This window comes from Pectinophora gossypiella, chromosome 10 (assembly GCF_024362695.1).
Source record: "Pectinophora gossypiella chromosome 10, ilPecGoss1.1, whole genome shotgun sequence".
NCBI lineage: Eukaryota > Metazoa > Arthropoda > Insecta > Lepidoptera > Gelechiidae > Pectinophora > Pectinophora gossypiella.
In genome coordinates, this window is record NC_065413.1 from 9,969,265 (window position 1) to 9,995,720 (window position 26,456).

General features: G+C 35.4%; 1 protein-coding gene across 15 annotated transcripts in view; it reads left to right on the forward strand.

Moving 5' to 3' along the window:
- LOC126370097 (homeobox protein abdominal-A homolog) overlaps window positions 1-26,456 on the forward strand; it is a 255,549-nt gene that overhangs the window by 36,977 nt on the left and 192,116 nt on the right. For 6 of the 15 annotated variants that reach the window (XR_007566802.1, XR_007566798.1, XR_007566801.1 and 3 more), the window contains exon 3: window positions 7,698-7,919. The exons of 5 other annotated variants lie outside the window; for them this stretch is intronic. The gene's annotated coding sequence lies outside the window, so the exon portion shown is untranslated. Of the gene's footprint in view, window positions 1-7,697; window positions 7,920-18,791; window positions 18,862-25,190; window positions 25,305-26,456 lie in introns of those variants that run through there. 4 more of the 15 variants (XR_007566804.1, XR_007566805.1, XR_007566809.1 and 1 more) reach the window with 3 other exon arrangements.

Consider the following 26,456-nt stretch of genomic DNA (forward strand, 5'->3'; position numbering starts at 1 on the left):
AGCGTTCTAAGCACAAAATTATGAAAAGGAAATGGGTTAATTTTTATAATTAGTTTCGTAACACCCTCGAGATTCCCGTCACTTCGCAGCTGTACAGTCATATTTTAAATAAAAATAAAAATTATGAGTTTCCACTTCGTCGCGGACGAATACGAATACATTCTTAAAAAACGATGTTTTTGACTCGGTTAATTTTCGCTACATGCGACAAAAATAAGTACCTGCTAATAGAGAAATTGCTTATGTAACTTATAATAGGCAGTAATAAAACTAACAGTAATCGGTGGTTGGTGTGAAATTTTTCAGTTACAACGAGAAAGCCGAGAACGGTAAACAGCATAAGGATTTATTTACCTAAAACCCTTTTAGAGTATTTCCGCAAAAACGGAGCCTTAAAATACCTACGTTGCAAAAAATAAAACTCCTTTTCTCGAAGCTAAATTGTGTAAACGTGGTAAAAGTATGATGGCTACCCTCTAAGTAAAGTGAAGTGAAGTGAGATGCACGCGAATACCCGCTGAAAGTTTCTACCCGGAATGTTCCAATTCCATTTCGGTAAGAGACTAATAATACACTTTTTTTCCTCTTTTTACTTCTTACTTCCACCCTTTACTGTTATATACGGACATAGAAAGGCTAAGAGTCGAAAGATGATAGTAGAATTATTTTTTTAGTGTGCCTTTGTTTGGTTGATAAAAAATATCAATTTCAAATCTTTTGCAGTTTGTCCTGAGATAGTGCAGACGCTTCTTAAACATAATAGGTAATGAATTTGTTTATATTATAGAAATGTATATTGTCTAAAACATTAAGTTCAGACGTTATAGAATAAATTAGTTTTATTATTCATTCATTTGCAAATACATAGTATAAAGTTTCGCGAGAGTATTTCGCTGTAAATGTTGCTCGTCTAACGTAAAAGTCTAGAGAAGTCATCTCTAGAGAAAATAAAAAGTTTGAATGCATAAAAAAATGTGTTAAGGGGAGTCTCCATTGAGGGTTTGTGCGGTGTTGCGGAGTCGGGAGTTTCGGACCGGTCAATTATTTAGATTGGCGGCGTCGACGCGTCGTCGCTGCCTCGGATAAGATCCTTCGTGACTATGAATTCCCACAGTATGTCCTCAGCTTTACTTTGAAGAATATAAATTAAGCACTCGGATAATTCTCTCCGTTTCCAATCACTTAAACGTCAGCGCTTTCATTTTAATTAATGAGTTTTTTCAACTAGAAATGTGTGTTGAATCTAACATAAAATAATTTACTTAGTGACAATTACTGCCACCGGATATAAACTAGTGATATTTTTATCTCTTATAAACCCACATGTGAAACAAATATGGCAAAGTCAGCCCACACTGCTAAAGGTTCGATGGTCGACATAGCATAGAAGTCTTCATCGATCGAAGGCCTATAGCCGCAAATTTATTACCGATTCAAAATTCTTAGTCACAAATCTCTTTATAATTTTTATCAACGAAACGTATCAAGCCATTTCTGTGGTTTCGAAATAAATTCTCTCAACCGTAGTGTAGTAGAGTTTACGTAAAAATTCCACGTATGAGATGGTATAATATCTTGTGCGGAACAAGTCATAGGTGATGAGCGTTCCGAGGTCTTTTCTTTTTTCTAGGAAATAATTCGGAAAAAAACTTCATTACGGCTGTGTTAACGAATGATATTATTAAAAACCCCTGTTTATTCCAAATAAATATATTATTGAACTATTTAATCAAATTAATTATAGAACTCATAACATAATAAAATTTCTTCACATACCTATTAATACTTGGTGCACGTTACATAATACTAAATGCGTACGAACCTATATACCTAGTTTACTTTCATACTTTGAACACACTATACGTACCAAAATATTAACTTACGCATCAACCACCTACATATTCTTGTTTGCTGTCTTTACGTTTATTCTTGGCACAATATAGCACCTGAAATATGATTTATTTCCAAAACCGCTTCCACTAGACACTTGTACCATACAGAGCTAGTTGGCAGTCGGACGATGTTCGCTCACCGTAGCTATATCGATGCTGTCAACGCCTCTACCTAAAGCTTTGCCTGAAACATCATCTCACCCAAGAAAGTATAAGTGCTCATTATTCTTTTAATTATCCGCTTTCATGAACGTTATATCCTGGTATACAGAGTAGGGATAAGATAAAGATAAATGCAAGAATAACAGGGTTATATTAGATTCACTTTTCTTTAAAGGGAAACTAAGAGCCGCTGTACTTACCTATCTATTTGACCACGCCCCTTTTTCATACGCCTTTCTTGTCTTTGGAAGATATCGAGATTTCTCTCGGTAATATGTGCAACTAAATCTATTATTTGAACATTGCAACATGACTTATATAATTGCGTGTGTTTGTTTTAATGAAATGAAGCACTAGTTCAATTAAAACAAAGTCTTTCATTCAGATGGTAGATTATTTTTAGTTTCTCAAAACATAAAACATGAACAGCCTATATACTTCTCACTGCCTGGCACTTGCTTCTTCTCGATCAACCAAAGGGGGTATGGAGCATACTCAACCATACTGCTCCACTGCGGGTTGTTTTTTTTTAGTTTCTCATATTATTATAATTCATTGTAGGAATGGAAAAATCAAGGGGTGGCATTTGCCTAGCAGTGGGATCGAATAGGCTAGTATAGGTAACCGTATAAATTATATATTGTAAATTGCTTTGATTACCCTAGTTATTGATAATATCAACATTTTATAACTCATAATTATAACTCGCTGTTACTCTTCGCATACACCATACGCTAAGTGAACCCATGGTTAACAGTCTCTCCGCGTATGCTCACTGTACATCATGCCGTCAGCGCCATGCTTAAAAAAAAAATAAAAATAAAAATAAAAATATGTTTATTACTCTCACATCAACACGATAATTGGTAATTAACAATAAAACAAGATTATGATACAGTGGTTGGTGAGAGAGACTGGGGTCTGTGAGAAGCGTTAGCTTGTAGTACAGAACCCCAGGCTCCCCCCTCGGATGATTAGTGTCTATAGCTACTTATTTTATGCTTACACCCTGGACCTCAATCGAGTCACACTAAGTCGGATCTTGTAGAAACTAGCGTCATCTCTTTCTTTTCATAAATACTGCATGTCTATTTACTAGTTTTCAAAAAAAAAATGTTCCTCTTTGGAGGTTAAAAACTCGACGTTAAGGCAATTCATCTTCTTCTTCTATCGTGTGGGTTGTCAGGTGGAGTACCAACCTCATCAACCCTGGTGTCAGGGTTACTATTGAGCCGCCAAAGGCCCCTGACATGGCTCGTGTAACGACTACTTACTTACGGCAATTCATCTAAAAAAGCAATATTGCTATTTGACATTTGTTGACAATGCTCACTTAGTTTTATATACGCAAATGTCAAATTACAATATTGCTTTTCAGATGAATTGATTCCATGTGGCCTTTTTAACCGCCCTGGTCTAGTGTATAACACCGTACATTGTATTGTTACTTCATAAACTTTTACTAGTTCAAAACATTTCTGAACAAAGTTGATGATGCGTATATAAGTAAGAAAAATCTTTATTTCCTCTACAAAAAAAAAAAACACATGGATACATAAATACATACAAAAATACAATATTTGTAGAGGCTGGAGCCTAAACTAGGATACCCTGTGTTTTAGGACTCCAGGCCTCCACCCCCAGAAAGTCATGGTCAAGAAAAAATAACAAAATATATATAAAATTGCTTTTTTGAAAATAGTTAACTTGAATTAAACACAGACTAAATTATAAAACATTTCTTAAAAAGAAAATAAAATGTAATAATAATAATAATAATAAATGATAATATAAAATGTAAGGTACTTATGTAAATACTTATGCCAATTTTGTGCCTCCTACACTTGAATCAATTTCCACTAAAGTGGCCCACATACTTTTGGCTCGATTTCTTCCATCCAGTTAGTTCGGTTCGTTTAGATAGAGAACCCATTCACTGCAGATGCATGCTCCGTGTTGGCACACAGCTCGTACGTAATTTCAGTAACAGTACTGAAATATTGTAGTTGTTTCAAGCTGAAATTGAAACGCTCTGTTGTTTTATTATGAAATACAAAGTGTATTTGTTTTTCGTTGTTTGTCCTGCTGAGTTTAATTTTACTTTAGAAAAAGGACACCAAATGAAATTGCATTGGCGTAGATGCTTTCGTCTTTCATCAGAACTTTGCAGTTACTTACATAAAAATAACAAATAAAAACCTGGCTGAATATTTTGTCTTATCTTGTTTAGTCTGAAGTGTTTGCAAAGGTTTCCTTTCATTTCCAGGACTCCCTCCGCTGCTTCCTCTGGCCACCCTACTTTGTAATATATATAAAAAAAAAACAATATTTGTATATAATTTTTAAAAGTCACCAATATCAGCTCGTTCAACACCATAACTGTAGTTTGCAGCCCACCTGCTCCATATCAACATACGTATTTGTAGAGCGCTGATATATCCGCCTTTAAAGACCTACAATTCTTATAAAGTTGCTATGACACTAATGTTTATTATGTTTATAACGAACGTTGTGCGACGTCAAACCTTGCCCTCAGCTTGCCGATAAAGTGGTCGATCTAGTATCACAATCAATATATACATAATAGAACCGTTTTAAGACAGTAACTAACAGAAACTTAGTAAAAAAGGTTATTATAATATTAGTGATTATTTAGAACATATGAATGCGTGATATTAACTGTCTGGGAAAAATTATTAGGCAGCCAAATTACTAAATTGTATATTAATATTTCATGATTTCTTTTTTTTAATACCGTATAGGGCCTTGTGCCGAGGTTTTTCTTGCAGCCTCTCTATACAGGTTATGAGAAGCTGCAGTAGTTTTAGGCGGATGAGACGTTTCTTATGTGAAAAATGACAATTCAAAGTGTAATTATGTTACCTACTGAATAAACATATTTTTGAATTTGAATATATTCATGTATATTCATTAGTAATGCGTTCCATTAAGAGATAAGATACTTAGTTTTCAATTTAAGCTTGCGCACACGGTTATGAATTAATTATTCAACTTATAAAAATTCTTGGCCAAAGTTCTGCTTATTATTGTAGTAATAATAACTTATTGATTAATCTGTTCTTCTAACATTATATATTAATATAATAATATGATTAGTTACACTGTAGGTATAATTATTTACTTGTGAAATAGGTACATTTATTACTTTTGTGACGAAGCTTTAAATTCATAATAATTATGTTGAAGTCCTTATTATGATCATGAATTAGAGCTATTCTTGCGATAATAAAACCTACTGTATGTGTTCTATATTTTTGCAAACTTTTTATCAGTTACACAAATTATTTCGCACATTCTGGAACCATAAACAATTTGCTTTATCAGATATTTAATTGTGACCGCAATAAGTTGTTTGTTTGGGTTACCTATACTTTCCTAATTAGGTACAAACACATCAAATGTAACGTGATCGATCTTCTTTTGTTTTTCCCATGCTATTTCAACTAGATAAACTCGTATTCAGAAGTAAAATACCTTACAATTTCTAGACTCATCAGTGTTAATTTTAATAACAAATTTCCTCTTCCAATGATACATGGTTATACTTAATCAATAATCAAAGAACGTTATTTTATTCAAAATTTTGTTTCTTTTTAACAACCGGCGTAACACGTAATTTAAAAACAAAAAATGAATAAAAAAGAAGCAGGACGGAATTAAACGGATTATGCCAAAAGTCATCCCGAGGGTTTTTCTTAAAATTCATCCAAACGAAATCATTTGTATGCAAACTGCGTACGAACCTGATTATGCAAAAATAATGTCCGTACCGAGAGAGTTCTTCCAATTTGCACTTTGTTTTGCATTTATGCGCCATTTTGAAACCATTATGTGCTTAATAAGATGTACCTAATATACGGTGTCGAGAACCATAATCTTTGCCTTGTGTAAATGCATGTGGTGTCGATAATTTAAACATTTTATCGTCATTGTAAGTAACGTGTTTTATTGGGTACGTATTAAGAATTAGATAGATAATACAACAATGTTGTAAAAGTTAGAGAAATGCTTATAGGTATTATTGTGGGATGGAAATAAAAGCTTGGCAATTCAGCTCCGATACAGTTTATTGTATTATTCATACACTCATTACAATCCTTTCGCCATTACGAGAAAAGTGAAAAATCACACCACTTATAGACCAATTTAGAGTATTCCATAGAAAAAAATATATCATTCTTCAGGTATACATTCGTATGGCGGAATTTTAAAATCCTAAATTATTTTTCATACATAAAAAAATACAGACATACAGCTTAACGGAAATTCAACGACGAAATTATTCAAACGTAGTGGTACTAATCCCGGGGTACGAGAATAGAGCGGTATTAAAACGAGGTTACGGCTCATTGACTTTTTTCCGATCCTTCCCTTCCTTCCTTTTAGTATATTGGTATACCTACCGCGGACACGGCTCTAATTAGAATTAATTAATTAGGCAGATTATCTCTATTTTCCGCAAAGCACTTTTCTGTGACTTCCTAACGTTAGGGGCTACAAAAGCAATCTCTATGATTACTAATTACTTATTATACTATGCTCGATATTTTTGTTGTAATTGAAGTCAAAAGAGCACACACAATTACGAGGATATTTCAATGTACCTACCTATACATTCGAGGACAAATATTATTATAAAATCAACCGTATCCACTTCCTAAAGCTTTTTAAACCAAATCATACGTGAAATTAGATTTTTATGTATATGTGAAAATAGGATCTGAACTTTTAAAGAAGAGTTCTTTTAAAATTTAAAATTCGTTTTCTTTTAAGACGAATATATTTTCTCCTTATGGAAGCTTTACCGGTTAGCTCGGATGCATTTTCTGGTTTATTGTAAAGTATTTGACGTTCATATGAAGTTTAGTAATCAAGTGAACGTGTATATAAAGTAGTTACGCCAATAACTTGCTGGATATCTGTGACATTGGTGATGTTAAACGCTAATCTAAGATCATTGAATTAAATATATTACGCGTTACTGATAGTGATCAGCGTTTAAGTGCAAATGAATAAGCATTTTATTCCAAGCTGGATAACTGCATACAGGTAGATACATGTATAAACTGACACCCATAATTCCTTTTGAGATGTACAGAGCTGCACAATTATTAACAATTCTAAGATAGAGATAGTAACATGTAACAGGTAGGTATAGTAACATGTTATTGGCTCAGAATAATTAGTTTAATTATGTTTGACGCTTTTATTTGTACTCTTAGGAGTACAAGGTCAATAAGCATTATGTAATAATTTAATAATTAGGTAACAGCATTAAAAAAATCAAAAAGACTAGGCATTCATCACAGGCTTCGTCTTTTTTGTAATTTTTGACCATACATACATACATACATAAACTCACGCCCGTAATCCCTAATGGGGTGGGCAGAGCCACAAGTAATCAAAGACAACTTGCAGCCACTGACCATGACCATGACCTTGACCATGGTATCGACAATATAAATGATTTAAATATTCCCCGTAAGAATACACGAGGATAGTTTGTTCTAAGTGGTACTAATCCTGTTTAAAACAGTGTTCAAGTTTATAGGTAGCGTCTTGCCTTGGCCGTTGGCTCACTGGGAGCTTGAGGTGCGAAATACATGTGTTTATTTTCGTCAGCGATAGCCAACTGGCGGTGTCTCGAGCCACCTCCTTTACGAGACTGTATTCCTGGTCTCAAGAATATCTGTCCGACCAACCTGCACACCCGTACTAAAAGCAAAGTGCAGTGCATTTTTAAAAGGAACCGCCCAGAAGCGTTGTTGTCCGGACTTTTCATTATTTTAAATATTCAGTGGCGTGCAGTGAGTCCGTCAGTCTTCCCTGCAGCGGCGTGTGTCGGTGAGTATGCTTTTACCTTGTAGTTTGTTGTGGACTTTATGGAAGTCCATCCGACCGCTTTTAACCTCGACCGGTCGACGGAGCGTCCGTGGAAATGACGCTTTATCTGCTAATACTGATGGACACCGCTCATTTTCGACGTAATGTCTCGTCTCATGTAGCGCCAGTAGAAGCTTTATATCTCTCAAAGTTGTATAAGTAACTAAAAATATTTCATGTACTTAACCAAGTCCTGTTAAGGTTCGTATTTCCCAGCGGTGAGCTAGCCACTAGTGTGAAGATTCTAGTCACTAATTAAATATAAAACGCCCGGCAACAATACAATTTCATAGATACACAATACACAGGTCCTAACAAACCATCAAAATTAATTGTACAGTCGTAAACAAAATTAAAGTTATACCCTTAAAAATATTCATACAAGTTGGGGGACTCATAGCCTCATTAGTGGGCGCTGTTTCACAAAACTCGTTTTGGAGATAATTTTCCAGTCCTTGGTCCAGTATTAAGCATAACGCTGAGGCCCAGTCAAATAGCCTGACATAACCTTACATTAAAAGCTCCCGGAGGCTCGGCTATATTCGCACAATTATTCCCTAAAGTGAACCCTTCGTGGCGTAGCCTACAATTACCTTCCATTCAGTTAGAGGCGCTCTCCTCAGCGCAAATAAAACGACATGGAGGAGAAAATAAAATAAAATATCGAGAGATGCGTTCCAATTACGCCGAGTGTATACTTTACGAACACCACCTGTATTATTTATTAAGTACCTAAAGTAAATTTCTTAGAGGTATCTTGGTACAAATTAGGTCAAATTTCATATAACTGTATTTGAATATTCATAAAATACATACAAAATATACTTCAACAGAAGGTCACTTGAACGCGATACTGCGGGTCTGACACATCGCGAGCATCTGAATATGTCAGTACATAAATTAAAATACAAAGTAAGTGAACACAGCGTACAGTCGCGTTCGGCTCTCCTCCTAAAATATTTATTTTAAACATCTTAAAACAGATATACATTATCCGCAAGATACTGGATGATATCTTAAGAATTTTTGAGAGGTCTTATACCCGCCCGTGCGTATAACAAGTTTTTCTTCATAAGCTTCTCAAACGTTAAATTTATTTCGGCCCGGAGCGTTGAATTAAGAGCTGCCTTAATCCTTTCGGAGCGAACTTAACCTAATATCATAAAGATGGAACAAGGCAACTTGTACAGAGTAAAGTCAAATATTATCCTTGGAGAAGATTAAAGAGTTATTAAACTCACGTGACTCGTATCTAGAACGTGAAGCTGCAGTCGTCAAATTTCATTTATATTTGCTTAAACAAGATGTTCTGTTGAGTTTTAACCCTACAATATATCTTGTTACGATTCAACGTATTTAATTCCGTATTTTAAAATGCTTTATTATTTTTGCTCTGGTAAGTGAAATCAAAAAAATATACACTTAAATGAAATGTAAAATGCCCACAAATAATGTAACTTGGTATCATTCCAAACCTTTCATCCCGGGAAATAATATCGTGTGACGAAAACATTCCATTTAAATAAGTAACGATAATATTATTGCAAAACTACAACCACCGACGAATGTTCTTCCTGTTGAGATTTGAAAAAAGATTTTTAAAAACAAGATGGATGGATTGCAAAAACTGTTACAGTCCAGTCAGCTGTGTGGAGCGGCGGCCATTTTGGATTCGGTCAGGGAAGGGGCGCGGGGCGGCGCGTCCCGCCGCGCGCTTGATTTATTTCCTCCATGCGTGTCGCAAATGATCGCATTCCACAGTTTTTTGTAACCGATTGTACCTGTTAAATACTTCATTAAAAAGTTATAAAATTGTTAAACGTTTTATGACACGCAGATAGAGTTCGAAGGTGAATATGCGGTAGGTTCATATGTTCTCGTAAATATTCATTTGCTTAGATTTTCAAGGAAATATTAGATAGATACCTACCAATAAATTAATATTTGTTGTAATATTATGTTACAATAACTTAATTAAATTCTATTAACGTCTCCGTAACTACCTAATTTTCAATTTAAAGTTACATAATGATTTTTAAATTCGGTACTGTTACTGATTTTCGCTTTTAACGGAATTTTCAGTTTATGAGTTCATAAGATGTTAAAAATACTTATCTCATTTCCAATAATTTGTTTTTAATCGGCGCTGCGGTAGGTAGCTGAAATCGGCCACACTTAAAACATTTTTTACAAATGAAATACGAATGTAAATTGTACTTACTGGTCCCTGTTAATATTAACTTGCAGTTGTTTTGAATTGCAATCACTACAATGTTAGAAACCCGTATATGAGAATAATCTGCTGTTTTAAAACAAAATGACTTAGAACAAAACATATCACGTATGAGAATAACCTTTCAGATGTTTCAGTAGGAGTTATTTTTGTGTAAAACGGGGTATGAGTTAATATATTTGTGTAGTAGCTGTTCTGGATTGAGTCGCAACATTGTTACATCGAGATTAGTCCGGCTATGCACCGTCCTTTTCCAACACAAATAAAGATATTGAATTTCGATAAGCCCGTCTCTCTCGGATGTTTTTGATACGCTCCGATATAAATCGAGCTCCGTAAACGTTACAGAATCGATTCTAGTTTAGGATTTAGAATTATGATAATACAGATTCATGTTACAAGAATCGGTTGCCCGTTGTATTTTATAGAGGAAGTTCAATATTATTGCTACCTACCTGAATTTACTCGTACTATTGGATTGCAATCTTTTGAATCATATCAGTAGACGTACTTGAGAAAACATTGTTGTTCATCAAAACCGTGGAGTTTATTTAATTCATCTTCCATAATATTATTTGCAACAATTCATTTTCTCACAGTAGATATTAGGGTAGGTAAGTATTACATGCAATACATTCAATTTGTAAATATCTTTATATTATCAATATTTTTACTGTAAGTTTAAAAACATACATATTAGCTTACAATATACCTAATTATAAATGTATAGTAGGATGTCTTAACGATGCGCGCATACCTTAAATACCCATCCTATATTTCTAAACATATTTCCTCCCCATTTAACTTGCGAAACAATTTGAATTTTACGCTCTGAAAATGTAAGCATAGAGAGCAGTATTTTGCAGGAGACTGGAGACGTTTTGCAGTTTAAGACATTTTCCTTTATCTGGGGGTGGAATTTCTCAGAACATTGGACGAGTCCCGGCGAAGCAGACATTATCTCAGAGTTTCAGCGCGGAACGTTGCTGCGTAATTACGAAACCTATTCGGTGGAGCGCTGGGATAGTCCGGCATTTGTGACCGAGTTTTTCTTGAGCTTTATAGTGTCAAGATGTTTTATAGTTTTCAACATTATGTTTCTAATTTTAAGTATTACTGTTTGGAGCTTTAATAAACTATACTTATCTAAGTACCGAAACAGCTAGGTTGATACTAAATAAACTTGTAATTATTTCATAACATTAACACCTATTTCTAAAATACCTCATTTTCTCAGTTTCCCCTCACCTCCCACACCAAGCACACCTACTGCACCACACTGCAGGTTAATCAATAGTTTTATATACACACACAATCTACATCAATGACGTAATTTTTCAAACTCATTTCAGGTAGAGATTGTCTTTAGCCATCCCGGTAATTTATCAATTTCACGGTGAGTCGGAGATCTCGTTACTCCTCAGGGATTTACTGGATCCCAAGCTTCGCTAATGTCGTGGAACGAATCATTCGGCCACATATGGAAAATAGTTATTAAGCCGTACGCTGAATTGTGGGTGGGTTTCTTCCGTGAGAACCGCATGTTAATATTACGGAAATTGCTTATTTATTGCGGTAAGGGTTTTTTAGTTATTTGTTACAAAAAGGTTAAGTAGGTAGGTTTAGGTTAGGTAAGTTTGTTTTTTATCGTGATTCTCTGATGCGTTATTAAACGAAGCAATATTATGTACTTAGGTACTAAATTATAAACATTATAATAAAGATATAGATATACATATATTACTGACGTTTTTCTTTTCCGCGTCCTCAGCGGTTTCCAGTAGGCCGACAATAAAACATTTGTCCGTCAAACTCCCACAAAAGTCTCACCAGTGATGAATGATAATCCACCGCGTTTCTCTTTTTACGTAAAAAACTTTCCCTCTGAATAACTCTCTTATTTTTCCGGACCCTCTTTATTCATAAGCCTCTGACGTAACTTCAACAACCCTAAATGAATGGTTGTTCGTTGTTTTACGCGTCAATTCAGCTTGCTTCAAGTTGCGTGATTTGTCCATGGGAACGGCATTTCAGTGAGCTCTATAAATATTAAGATTTATACGGCAAACTCTAAGACTTTACATTCCAAAGTTTGTTGTTGTCCTGGTACATTGTTAAGCGTAACGGGTCGTACTAGCAAATACTGGTAGTTACTCTGTATCATGTCTTACGGTTTACAAAGTTTAGTAAAATCTCTTAGATTTGTTGTCGACTTGTTTAAGTAGATTTAAGATGTAGATACCTAAGGTAACACCGGTAGGTACACGTATCAATATGTTAGTGACATCGTAACTAAAATTTTGAGGCATGAATTAGAACATGAATATAATAAAAAAAATCACAAAAACTTTCATGAATTTTCCGACAGGAAATTCCACCTGATATCAACTCAGAATCGTGGTTTGAACCATCCCCCTCAGTATTCGTTACGTTGTCACTAACACCCATACCTACTTGTGTGGCTACCTGAATGTACTTGTACACATTACAAAATGTAGCAAAACCCCAATGGTGTATTTGTACCTACCTTACCCTACCCACTTATTCCATACATTACATTGTAATATTGTAATGAAGCTCCCGAGAATGCAATTCTCATATAAACAACATAAATGAGTCTAGGTGAGGGTAAATTTAAAAGTAAAATTGTACAGTAACCGGACAAATATGTGCAATCAAGCTACAATATTAATACATTATCCCCGTATAAAGGCGGCGCGGACGGCGGCGTGGCTTCGTTACATTGTAACGTTTTAATTAGGCGGCAACTACACAGATATCTACTTGTCGATAATGCTATAAAAACGCATGACTGCAACTTTTTACGTCTGTCGTAAGAACACGATTTATTGAACACATCTAGATACCCCATACACCTGGATTGTCTAAAATCGATTTCAAGTCTGGTATGAAAGTAGTGGGAGCGTTATAAAATGAAATTCATCTTATTTTACGCGCGGGTTAAGTTTGGTTCGCGTCGAAATTTGAATTTAGATGTCGCTGGAGTCTCGTGGTAACGGGTCTGAGATCCCGGTTTACGATCCAGGCTAAAATGCTGTTCTCAACTCTGGCTGAAAACTCACAGTTTATACGAAACGGAGGCGGAGAAGTATTCGAGTGAACTGGAGGCAAATGGCCACCTCTCGGCGAATGCTACGGGCGCCCGGCGGCCGTTCTGACGAATGGATGTCTCGGGACCTTATTTTATGTTTCCATGGCAATAGCCAGCGGGGTTTTCTTCTCGAGAGACCCTAATTGAAATAATGAGAAAGATAAATAACCTTAGATATCTCAAAAGTGTCCCTTCGCTTCTAATAGAATACAACTGAAGTGCTACAGAACTTACACATTGTAACAGTAAATGTTATTATTAATTAACGTGTTATTAACAAAATTATTATTATTCATAGTCAATAATATTAGCGAATAATTGAATATTAATTTTAGCTATTTATGTGCTTCCTTTCATCGACTGAGTTTTGATCGTTAGCATAATGTCGATTACTATTGGATTGCCAGCATAAAATCAATAAGTAGCAATTTACTTGAACGGTAAACGGAGAGCTTTTCATATGGTATATAGAATAAGTTATTAAAGTTTTTTTACGTTTGGTCAGTAGGTACGTTTGACTACTACCTCACATAATGGTGACGGAGCGACCCAAGGCGGGATACGTCTTTCTAATTAGTAAACGTATTTAAATACTTCAAAATTATATTGCTTGGGAAACACAGACTCTGGTAGACCGTCTTATTCTTTTCTGCAAAGTACGGACGATCAAGTTTCCTTAAGCTGTAATAATAAACCACTTGTCTGTAGAATTACTTTGGCCAACGTATTACAGATACAATACCTAACCATAACATACTGAGTTGTGAAGGTTTGAAGGCTACACTTGCTATAACCACACGTAACTCCCACCATTATCGGCGAGGAAGCCTGCTCAGTCCGTTACATACAAATGTCTCTCATTAACTTCTCGATGTTCGTCCGAAACACTACGTTGCTATTGTGCTGTAAGTCACCTAGTGTCCGTACCGGAATAAATAAGTTTTTTTAGTGTTGTCGTACGTGTTCCTTATATATATCTACATATTTAAATATACTTTTCGTATATATAACATCCGTATAACATAAATAAGTAGGAACTGAAGAAATAGGTAAAGATACTTGTAGAATATATCTCGTCTGAAGATAATGCTATATAATATACTAGCGACCCGCCCCGGCTTCACTCGGGTGCAATTCTGAGGAAAAAATGAAATTATTTACGACATCACATTAAACACCTCAAGAATAACAGTATTTCTCCACTATTTAATGCATGTTGTTATACATATAAACCTTCCTCTTGAATCACTCTATCTATTAAAAAAAACGCATCAAAATCCGTTGCGTAGTTTTAAAGATTGAAGCGTACATAAGGATATAGTGACAAAAAAGCGACTTTGTTTTATACTACGTAGTTATTGGCACAAGTATACCGTTTTCATTTGTGTACTCACTGCGTTGAAGAATGTATCTTTATGTGTCTACTTTTTATTATTATTTCTTTACATCCGTACAACAAACTGTTAAATAAATAAATATATATTCACTGTTTCCTATCATGTTTAAAGACAATATTTAAACATTGAAGTTCTTTAAAGATATTCTATTCTACTAAATGTCCCGGTACAAAGAACTTAGTGTTTCTAAATGGCAGAGGGCTCATCAATATTCTGCTGGCTTGTTATTTATTCCATCATTTTCCACGAACAAAACAAAAGGGAACAAAAGAGCCATGTTGTTTAACTCGTTTCCGATACGGCCTACTTCGAGAGAACAAATTTCCGCCTCTATAGGAATAAGTTTCAGAGATCTCGTTTGTCTCAGGAGATGGCAGTCGACCCGGGAATAACAATAGGTAAATTTATGTAAATGAAAGCTGTCTACGTAACAAAAAGGAAATGAACCTCCGTTCTCAGCGTTCAATTTGATTGCCGTACGGTTTTGTGAGCGTCGTTTTGAAATATGTCTCCAGAGGTATGCTGCAACGACCCTGTATATCCACTTAGATACAGTTATGGCTTTTGTACTACGGCCTTTGTCGAGAACAAGTACCTAATTCCTGTCACAACTGAGAAAATTTTCTTTGTTTTATTATTTTTCTTTTTACATTGACAGTCATTTATCCTCGTAGTAAAGTTGAGAAGGTAACGTTCACGTTTTATTTAACACCTGTATCACGTCGTAAACAGATCAAGACATACCTATTTATGTTTTTCAAGACATCGCGTCACGTCTCGCTATTTTATCTTGCAGATTTTGCCAAATATAACGTTGGTAACAAAACAAATGCTGTGGCAACAGACAAACACGGCGATAATATTTCACTAGCAATTCGTGGAAAATAACATTGTTGCAAGAATTCTAGTGGAATACGGGTGTAGGTAGAGGTGTTTCAGTTTCAAAATGAACGCGACAGTGTTGTCATTTGAGAAGATAATACCATTATCTCGACCTCACTCCGGCGCATATTGGAGTGTCTAATCTTGTCTGAGCTATTCGCGTACCTAATCCGAGTTTGTTCACCTTACGATTGGAGACAGAATCTCTTAACTCATCTAATTTAGTGTATATTTCATGAAAGTTATGTAGAAACTTACTTGCAGCCAATCATCTTTAAGTACCTTCTAGTTTATGAAGGTGACTTTGCTGGAAAAATATTGTAGGTAATCTAAAATAGGTATCTTTTCGTGTCTCTGATCCAAGTAATGAAACGCAGGTGCCGAACTTTTACGAAACAAAGTATTCGCGTTGATAGAAAACGAGTCATAACGTAAGTAGTATCGGAGTTCATATCGCGGAGGCACCCGAGTGTGGTATGGAATGATTCAAACTTTGCCTGCTATCTTATAGGTCCCAATTCCCTTTTATTTTCCCAGGGCCGTGGGAGAACCTCGCAAAACTTTCATTGCAGTCGAGTTTACCTCCACGTGTGTGACACATCACCGAAATATCTGCCAATTTCATTTCTCCGCACCTCCCCGGAGTGTAGTAAACACCACCCCCACCCTTCACTTTCCCCCTCCCGTGTGTTTGTCCAACTGATATTCTTCAAGATACACAACTAGTTTAAAAAGACCTGCTTTCAGTACACAAGTCACATCACCTTTGGAGTTCATTGTTGGTTGGTGGAGAATTTTAAGTTGGTCGTGCGCTCTTTGAACAAACATGTCTCGATAGTTCTAAAGAAAGGACATTGGGCACTATTTACGTACAAATGCAGTGCTTATTTGTGAAAGGACTGGGTGCGACGTACGGATTATACAGGATAGCTTGATACATTATGTTTTACTGCTCTTCTTTGAATACAGAGTTATTGCACGTAAGATTGACGATGTAAATCACTATTTGTACTTTGACATTGGCAATTAAGTTAATGTAGTTAGTTGGCATCAAAGACAAGTGACCACGTGTACTTCAACTTTTTGTTTATTATAAACATTCTTTTATGTCGTCTTTCACTTCTAATCAAAAGTCTGAACTGAAAATATATTTCATTATGAAAGACATTAAATTTTATTTATTGTTCATCTATCATAAGAACCAATACTAAAAGTAGTTGTAAGTACAATCACATCATTAGTACCTAAACACTTATGGTCTCTGTTTATTTACAAATGATTTACAAGTAAATTAGGATTGTGTAATAAATGTATACGTGCAAGTTCTTTTTTTTTTTTTTTCAAAAATATAAATAGGTACTTAATAGGTATACCTACCTAAATATTATTTACCAAGCAGGACTCTGCAATAAAGCATTTCTAGAAAATGATTAAAATCATACGTAAATCTATAGTTTTGTTTCGTAAGTTCCACACGTTCATGTAACAAGAAAATGCTTCCCAATTTCCAGCCCTATTCAACTCCAAGCAAATACTCCAAATAACGCCGTATTGACAAACAATCGGGTACAAGCTTGTCCTTATTGGTTACAAGGCCCACAAGGGTCCTCATCCGATGTTTGCTCGGTTTCATTAGCGCGTGTTTGAGTGGGGCCTCATTTACGACGTGTTTGCTATCGCGGACGACACTAATTGACTGATGACGGATCTAGGTATCGAGGCTAGTTTGGAGTGTACATTACGAAGTTTAAAAAGTCTGGTTGGTTTAGGTACGTTTATTTTTAGCAGAGTGTATCTAGGTGGGTGTGTGTGGGTGATTGTACGGATTTCAATTCTAGTTTTTAGAAAAAGTATAGATACTTATTTAGATATTATCATCGCATCACTAATTAAAGAGCCGCGCTCTTGTCGGCGTAGCATTTATTTAATGTAAAAAAATAGTTGTCACGCCGAATTACCTGATAAATAAAGTATTTTTGAGTAAAGATATATTTTTTTGTAAATCGAATAAATCTCTACATATACATAAAGCACGAGATGAACTTTAAAATTAAGTTACCAGTTATGTCGCCCACATAAAGAGCTCTTTGAACACGAAAAATGGATTTTAGAGTTTACAGAATTGGCTCCGCAACAAAAAGAACATAGAATCAGAATACGCAAAGCATATATAGGTAAGTTGTGTTCGGTATAAAACATATGTAAAAAGTTTATGTAAGTACAAGAACGAGACATGTTTGTTGGTTCAAATAATAAGAAAGTGACACTGAATATAAAAAGAAAAACAATATTGGAAAAAGTCTTCGTAAGGTTATTGAAGTATTTTTGGCACAAATTCAGTTCTGGAGGGATCTTGCCGCATAAACCGCCCGGTTTATTTGACGCAAGACACAAATTACTTGGCAATCGGGTTGTTTTCATGCTCAGCAATGCTTTTCGGACCGGACAAATTCACAAGTTTTATTATCGTATAACTAAAATGCAAAGCGCAGGGAGTGCATGGGAAACCTGCCAGGATGGTGTTTGTATAATCATTAAATCGATAAAAGTATTTGACTATAGTTTGAACAGGCATTCACGATTATAGCTACTTCATTTGGAATGCAAATTGCTACATTTGTAGTTCTTTACAGTTTCCAATACTTGTCGTTTTTAGCTTGATATACAAGTTAGAAGTAGGAGTATTTTTCTACCACCTCGGCTCGGCTTTATAGAGCACAATCCGCCAGAACGTGTAACATAATATAAACGTAGTTTCTTTTAGCTCATTCAGCTTCCAGCCCACGTTTTCTTATCCATTTTATTTTGTTCCGGAATCGAGCTCCGTTGCTGCCGTTCGATTCGGGGTTTTATTTCTAAAAAACGGTGACAGAAGGACCTACCGCGATGAAAGTGATTATTGGACTTATTCGGGTTTATGACGCAATCATGTTATGAGTGAGAGTTGGGTAAGAATTTGGGCTCCGTTAATGAGGATTTGGGGGAATGCTTAGTTCGTCGTTAGGCGATCGCGTCGTACATGGGGTAATGGTCGGGATAGAGCGGTCCGTAATGGGCCCAGGACCGGCCAATATGCGCGGGTTCCGTGGCCGCGTACACTGCACGCGACCTGATGACGTTGCCGCACTGCGACACTGAATTAGTTTATCAGACCGTATCGATATCATGGCTGCAACATATGGTTATTTCTACAAGTTAATGCAGTGCATCACGCGCCTCGCTCAGCGTGCAGGGCCTTAAACAACTGTGAGTGATTTAAAATTCGAATTGAATTCAACGGTAGGTATGATTTCATTTGTCTATAATTTAAATTACTACTATTAACGGAGGTTTATTACCTTTATAATAATTGTTCACTAGAGTAGGTGTTATGTAAGTACCTGTACCTACATTCAACTAACAATCAAAGTGTTTTTGCACCGGCCAAAATTTACTTAAGATAGCATAACGTGTAGCATTATTTCGTCATTTAAATTTTGTGTTGCAACTTTTGTTTCCATTTTTAAACAGCTTTAAAAAAACATAATTAATAAAAACGTTTAACCCTTAGTAGGCGGTGTACACAACAGTGACAAATACACGATGCCAATATTCCGACACTTTGGCAACACGCCTGTACGCGTATACCCGTTACACCTCGCACGACCAAACGACCCTTTTATCCCACCCTTAACCCACCCCAGCCGCAAAAATCAACCCTATGCGACTTCATTCAGAGATCAACTCGCAAATTGAACCGAATACACCAAGATGTCTGAAACACGAAGATAATATCTTATGTGTTTGTAAGTTGGTTTTGCCCAAATTACCACAGATTATCCAGTCGGTCGCCGATAAAAATTGACTCTTGAGTAGATTTTTTATAAAAAAGCGTCGCATTAAATTTTTTGACAAAATTGTTACCCGTTTGCCGCGTCGCTGAACTTTACTCGTCTTTGTGAAGTCTGTATTTTATGGGTTAAATATTTTGTTTTCGCGTTATTGACATTTTCATTACATTTTATCGTCGTTTCTAATAGAGGTCTGTGTATACTTGTAAATTATGACTTTTTTGTATTCAAGTATCATATCAGAAGATCGTCTAAACAACATTATACAAATTAGTTAAGTACTTAATACCTACCTTTATTAAAAATACCTTTTATTTTAAGCTCTGTATGGGACACTAAATAAATTACTTACATAAATTTATAATTAGTGATTCTTAGTGTAATCTCTACATTTATCGGGCAGTTGTTTATTATATTACGTTTTAAATTAAATAAAGCACTTAATAATATTATCCATAATATTTGTTAAAAACGTTTTCTCTCTTTTCATCGACTTCATTAATTTGCAGTAAGACAAAATTCGAAGTTGGTGGTTATTCTAGTAAAAGAAAATTTATATTTTTTTTATATGGCAATATAAAAAAATAAGACACGTATGACTCATATAAATACAAGTCTGTATAACTTGATTGAAGTAGTACAATAGTACGAGTTATGACGCTTACCAATTTATCTGATAGGATGGGTTACCGGCCACTTATCATCATTTCTTTGATCCCGAGCCATAGCTACTGGTTAACTCAAATGTCTATTGGTATATATACATATATAATTGTAAAGGGAGGTACGTCTGTTTATTATTAAGTTGAATTTAATATGGAACCCCTCTCATACTTTTTTTTTGACGTGAGTTATTGTAGATTTGCCTCAGATGGCATTAACTACTTGGCCGGACAAATGGGGAGCGCTGAGGGCAAAATTTAAGACAACAGGCATAAGGGTAGACAGCATGTCTTTTGTATGATACCCTCTCATACAAAAAGAAAGCTTAGCTTTGTGGTTTTGGTTAGGACATTACAGGCTGATCACCTGATTGTCCGAAAGTAAGATGATCCGTGCTTCGGAAGGCACGTTAAGCCGTTGGACCCGGTTACTACTTACTGATGTAAGTACCTATGTAGTCGTTATATGAGTCATGTCAGGGGCCTTTGGCGGCTCAATAGTAACCCTGACACCAGGGTTGATGAGGTAGGTAATTTACCTCAAAAATTTTGTATAGAAGAAGATACAAAAAGACACGACATATTTTGAATGAACTCTCATTTTGCCTTCCAAATAACTGTGAGAGACGGGAACAGTATTTTTTAAGGCCTTTGACCAATACCAAAATGTCTTGATAGACAAACTCGCGGTCGATGTCTAGTGTTCAATAATCCAGATGGGCTAGCCGTTATGTCTTCTGTCTGTATGTATGTGTTTGGATCCCTACCGCCGCCGGGTCATGGCCGCTTAAAGCCCTTGAAAGCGATTCGGTATCACTTTTATTACATGAGCGGAGCGGAAAATTGCGTTCGAAATGTGTTTTGATGAAAAAAATATTTTATTGCATCGGACTATAAAACCACACGGACCTCCGCGGCATCGCGAAAACAAATGAAACTTAAAAAAAAATTAAAACAATCAAGTGAAACGTCATCTTCCCTAGGGTTACGTTACGTTTTAGGTACAAGTATTCTAATATTGAACTGAATTATTCCTGCATATTGGAGATATATAAAAATATATAATGAAATTAAGCTCAGTGAGGTGTGGGTACTTAGTTCATCTTGCGATGGATGTATCTTTGACTACCCCAATTGGGACATGGTTGTGAGCTTCTGTTATAATGAAGATTTGATAAGGTGACGCAAATAAAGCAGTCAAGTAAGATTATTAACATATTTTTGTTACTGTTTGTTATTATAAATATTTACGTCCCACTGGGACTGTCCCTAGTAATTACTATTTGTTAGGTAAGTAGATAATAGTAGGAGGCCTAAAATGGCGCTAGTTTCCGCCACATCGTCCCACTATGCACGATCCTAAAATTAAAGCTTCAATCGCGGTGTACGCCCGACCACAGTCGTAAATCGTAACGAGTTCATGATTTATGCGTTCTGACTACTCCACGCATATTTATATTTAGAGTATCACAAAAAAAAAACATATCTCGGTAATGCCTTGTTGAGAACCGTGATGGAAAACAATGGGCTCACTGATTGATAAATAAACTAGAAATGTAATGAAAGAAGAAATACTTACCTACTTGCATTTAACTTTTGAAAGAAAAAGGTCATTCTATTTTTAATACTTATGAATACTTATCTCTTTACGTACCTTTTTAAAACTTTCAAAGATAAGTATGACTGTAATGTAAGTATCAGATTTTTAATGAAATAAAATTACTTGTAAGTTAGTTAGGTACTTCTTTGTTTAAATAAAATAAAGAAATCATAATTTATTATTCTTATCTATCGAAATTTCGCTCACAATAAAGCTTTGATCAATTTTCCATATAAGAAAATTTATCCAATTTTGAGTAAGTATAATAAAACTTTGATCCAATCATTGGTCTGCTCAGGATTTTAAGATTCATAAGAGACGTTTTATCGAACAGTCTTTATTAAAATTGCTTTTTTATAAAGATTCAAATATAAGCTTTAACGTTTATGTGGCTATTTTCAAGCTATATTATGTTCTTTGTATTTTTTTACTCGAGTAAAGTTTATTTGAAACTACCTCTAAGTATACGCGTCCTGTATAAACCAAACAAAGTAACAAACCTTTTCGTCATAGAGGAGACAAGTAATATACCTAACATCACTGGTAAGGCAACATTATACAAGCGTCGAAGTACTTATCCTATTTTTTTTTTGACGTGACTGATTTGCCGCAGATGGCATTAACTACTACGAGTAGGCCGGAGTTATCCTAAAATAACAGTCCGTGTTATGTTATCTATTGTTAAACATAGAAAATGAAAAAGCAATGTAATCGAAGAATTACCTTATCTAAATTATTGGATAAATGGGTAAAAAGTTATTATAGAAATAAAACCTTTAAACAGCTTTTTCTTGAAATGGCCTTTTGCGCCTTTCCAGTGACGATATATTTTTGGACAATTTTGAAGTGACGTTTTAGCTCCCCAAAAATACTTTATTCAGTTAGTGGTGCTTATTGTTTTCTTTTTGCAATAAATTCAGTCAATTACAGAGTTTTACGGCCAATTATGAGGAAACAGTTCCCTGAAAGATGTTTTCTTCCTGTTACGTCTAATAATAGACCCTTAGCGGTTCGCGTTTTACTTGAGACGTATTTTTACTGCAGCTTCCTTTTTCCATCTTCTAAGAAATCTGTTAGAAATATTGGAGATATTATGTACTTACTAATAAACGACATTAAAATTTGTGAATGCCAATTTTACTTCCATTCTTAAGTATTATTATTATATAGCGTATGGTTTGGTACGTTTTGATTGTAACATACCTACCTAAGTGAGATAAATTTGTAGGTACGTGACAACTGGCGTGCAGTGAAGAATATTTTACTGGACATAGTTTGAAGAAGAGCTTGCGTAAGATTTAACAACATTCAGTATTGTTAACCGTACACTTTAGTCTCGCACGTTGCAAGATAACAATAGTTGTTTCAAATAAAATCACTCAGAAAATGTTTCTTACCAATAGTTTTATTGCCGCAAGAAAAAAGGGTGTCGTTTTTGCATATTGCGTAATTTAACGACTTCCTTGACACAAAATTTTGAATAACAATAAAGAATTGGAGCAAAAAGTCGAAAGGATTGAATAACTGTTACCTAGAAGGGTATGAGTGCGGTTAGCTGTGTTGAGCTTCAGTGTAGAACAATCGGTACAGTTATGGAGGGTTTATGGGCGGGCTGTAAATCATTTGGAGGAAAAAAAAGAAGTTGTGACGTCACAGCCGTAAAGGTTTAACGGCGAGACGATCAGCTGAGGTGTGGAGGTCGACGTTCGTGACCCCTATGCGAGTAGAAACGAATGCATGCGTTCGGTGAACTGTATAGAAAGCATCGTAAAAAAATCTGAGTAGGTGATACCGAAATATCTAATAAATATAAATTTCATATTTTAATTATTTTGCACTAAAGTCGAAGATGTAGGTATACGAATCGCTAAGCTTAAGGACACTTGGCAAGACGGGAAGTCAACAGATGGACTAAGGCTGTTACTGAATGGTGGCCAAGGGATGGTCTGCGATATCTATAACAAAACTCGGGTTTCTTTCGGGAAAGAGGGTAGACAGATAGATAGTCCGTAGAAAATTATGGATCTACCTACTCCACTCCAATCTCATCAGTCATCCTGTGATCATGGCACTTGCAACAGTGTGGAAATATCGGGAGTCTCATCTTACTTTAAACGCGGTAAGAACCCGATATTATGTGTTTCTTCATTTAAGTTGTTTGTCATTATGGACTCATCGTTTACCAGAAATGACCATCCAAATGTTATATTTTTCTGCAGGTACTCTCCACAGGCCATATACTGCACACAATAACAATTCCTGCGGTAATACCTTCCGATAGCGAAATGGAACCAGTCTGTGTTGATAAAGAATACTGCTTTTTACGCATATTAAACCTGATAACAGAACACGATAAAGGTAGGCTATTGTGCCCGCTTCTAATCAAAGATCGCAATTGAAAGTCGTTGGAGAATATCAAGATATCAACAGATTTCTGATTGGATTTTGCAACGCGAATGACTTTTCATAGAACTAGCGTTATATCATATACATATTTGGTTCCTTATATCAGGGGTTTCCAAACTTTTAAAATAAGGGAATAGCCATCTAGTACCTTTTATATTGGAACCCCACAGCAAATGATAACAAATATATGACAGAGAATCAAAGATCGGGATGAGTTCTTACTATTACCTACCTACTTACATAACAGTACTTAACATTATTTTTTATCAAAATTATATTTTTCGCTAATCCAAAATAATAGTTTAGCTTATTTGAGGTAATTTTCAACAGCCGAAAAAAAAATTATTATTCTTCGGAAAAAGGTTTTGCGGAACCCACTTTGGTAATCGCTGAGTCACGTACATTTCATTTTTGATTGCTTCGGATATAAATGATATGAGGATATAATCTTTTTGTTTGCGGAAATTTTACCTACTTTACATAGGTATAGCTTCATACCTTCACACATGTGAATATAAATAGAGGTATAACATGGTCACATAGACGTGTTGTGTCTTACATGATCGATAAGTCACGTGTCTGACTTGTCAAATGCGATTGAAAAATCAATGCCTAGCTCGCCCAGTTTGTTACTCTATTCTTGTGTCACGTGTGACTCGAATGATAAGTAAGCAAAGTTATTTTTACCTCATTTTATCCACTCCCATCGGCGCCGTGAGAGACAGGAACTTTAGTGAAAGATACATCTATAAAATACTCGTTGCAAAATAACAGATGGAAACGAAAATAGGAAACTTGTGATACTTTTAAATTGGTTTCCTTGTAGATTACCTTAGTTATTAGCCCTCTCCTATTAACCCAGTGAACGAAGTGCAAATCTGCGGCTAGTACAATATCGCCATTAAAATCTGCCTATAAAACTCTTATAATGGCTCTTTTTATCGGTAATGCTTCAATAAAAGGCACAAGTGTAACCGACCCGTATAAATTGGCAAACTAAACAATGGCCAATGCAGTTTCGCTCCATATTTCTACGCGGCAAGTTTTTTGCAATGTGAAACGAAATTCACGCTATTTATCACAGTTATGAGAAAACCACGCGCTGGCCAACACGTCTTCACGGCTTTAATTAAACTCTTTCAGTGCGTTGTGCCTAATATTGTAGCGGGTTACGTGCTGGTGTCTTAGCGGACGTGCCATGTCACGCCACCCCGCCCTAGTCTGGTGAGTACACGCACCCCGGCTGCAAGAAAACCTAAATATTCATAAACATAATTATAAACCTTTCAATTAAATAATTACCTAAGTACCTACACTTATCATGAACTTAGCGCAACGATACAAAACGATACACCCAATGCCATCTACCTCGCCGAAACTCAACAAAAAGGATGGAACTGACAATGAAACAACTTTGTACATGGGTCGTGTCACCAACACATAAACGAGGCACTACACGCACAAAATAAACTTGTTTTTATTGTTGTCGTGTGCGTGGAAGCTCGCACGCACACAGCGGGAGAGAAGAATCGTAAATACAGTCATGAAAAGCTTCGGCCTATCACCGCGCGGTGGCGCTGTTTCGGGTTCGTGTCTAAGAGGAAGATCCGTTTCCAAGTGGAGCTTTGGAATTGTTGTCCAATGTAGAGATTCAAATAAGTCCCTTTCTTCTTATAAGATTGGGAATAAAAGTAGCTATTATTAAATAATAGTTACGAACGTTTGAAATGGTTATCCAGTAATTCGTCTCAGATTAGGATTTCGGAACTTAAATACTTAGTTATTACTTTAAAAAATAAAAGTTGCAGGTATGTATTATTAACATATAAGGTGCTATGCTGTTAAGAGTTCATTTACATTTTATTATAATTACACCCACATAATATGTTAGCCGATTTTAAATTTCATTTTTAAGTTTGGAATAATCCGACGTTTTTATAAAAATATGAGCAGTACAGTCTTTTTTATCTGAAGGATAATAAATCAAGTTAAGGATGTGTTTACTAAGCCATTAGCACTTGGTATTTTAAGTTCTCATAAGAATACAATGTCCGGAATTTTAAGTAAACTCATAATTACTGAAATATTGTCTGGTACTGATATTGGTTTTACGACTTTTCGCATGCCTTGTACAAGTTCAAGATGAATAATAAGGATTACCAAGAGATAATAAGGATTTTCAATTATGTAATCTAAAAAAGTAGCATGTTTTTATAAAAAACAAATTCATTACAAAAATATCTTATATCATTTAAAGCACATAATGGTGCTAATTCCTGTAAATACCATCTAATTTTATTTTAAGTTATATCTGTCATCTTCTTATCCGCCGAAAAGGAAAGGGACGGGTAATCGACAAGCATAAAATTTATGGAA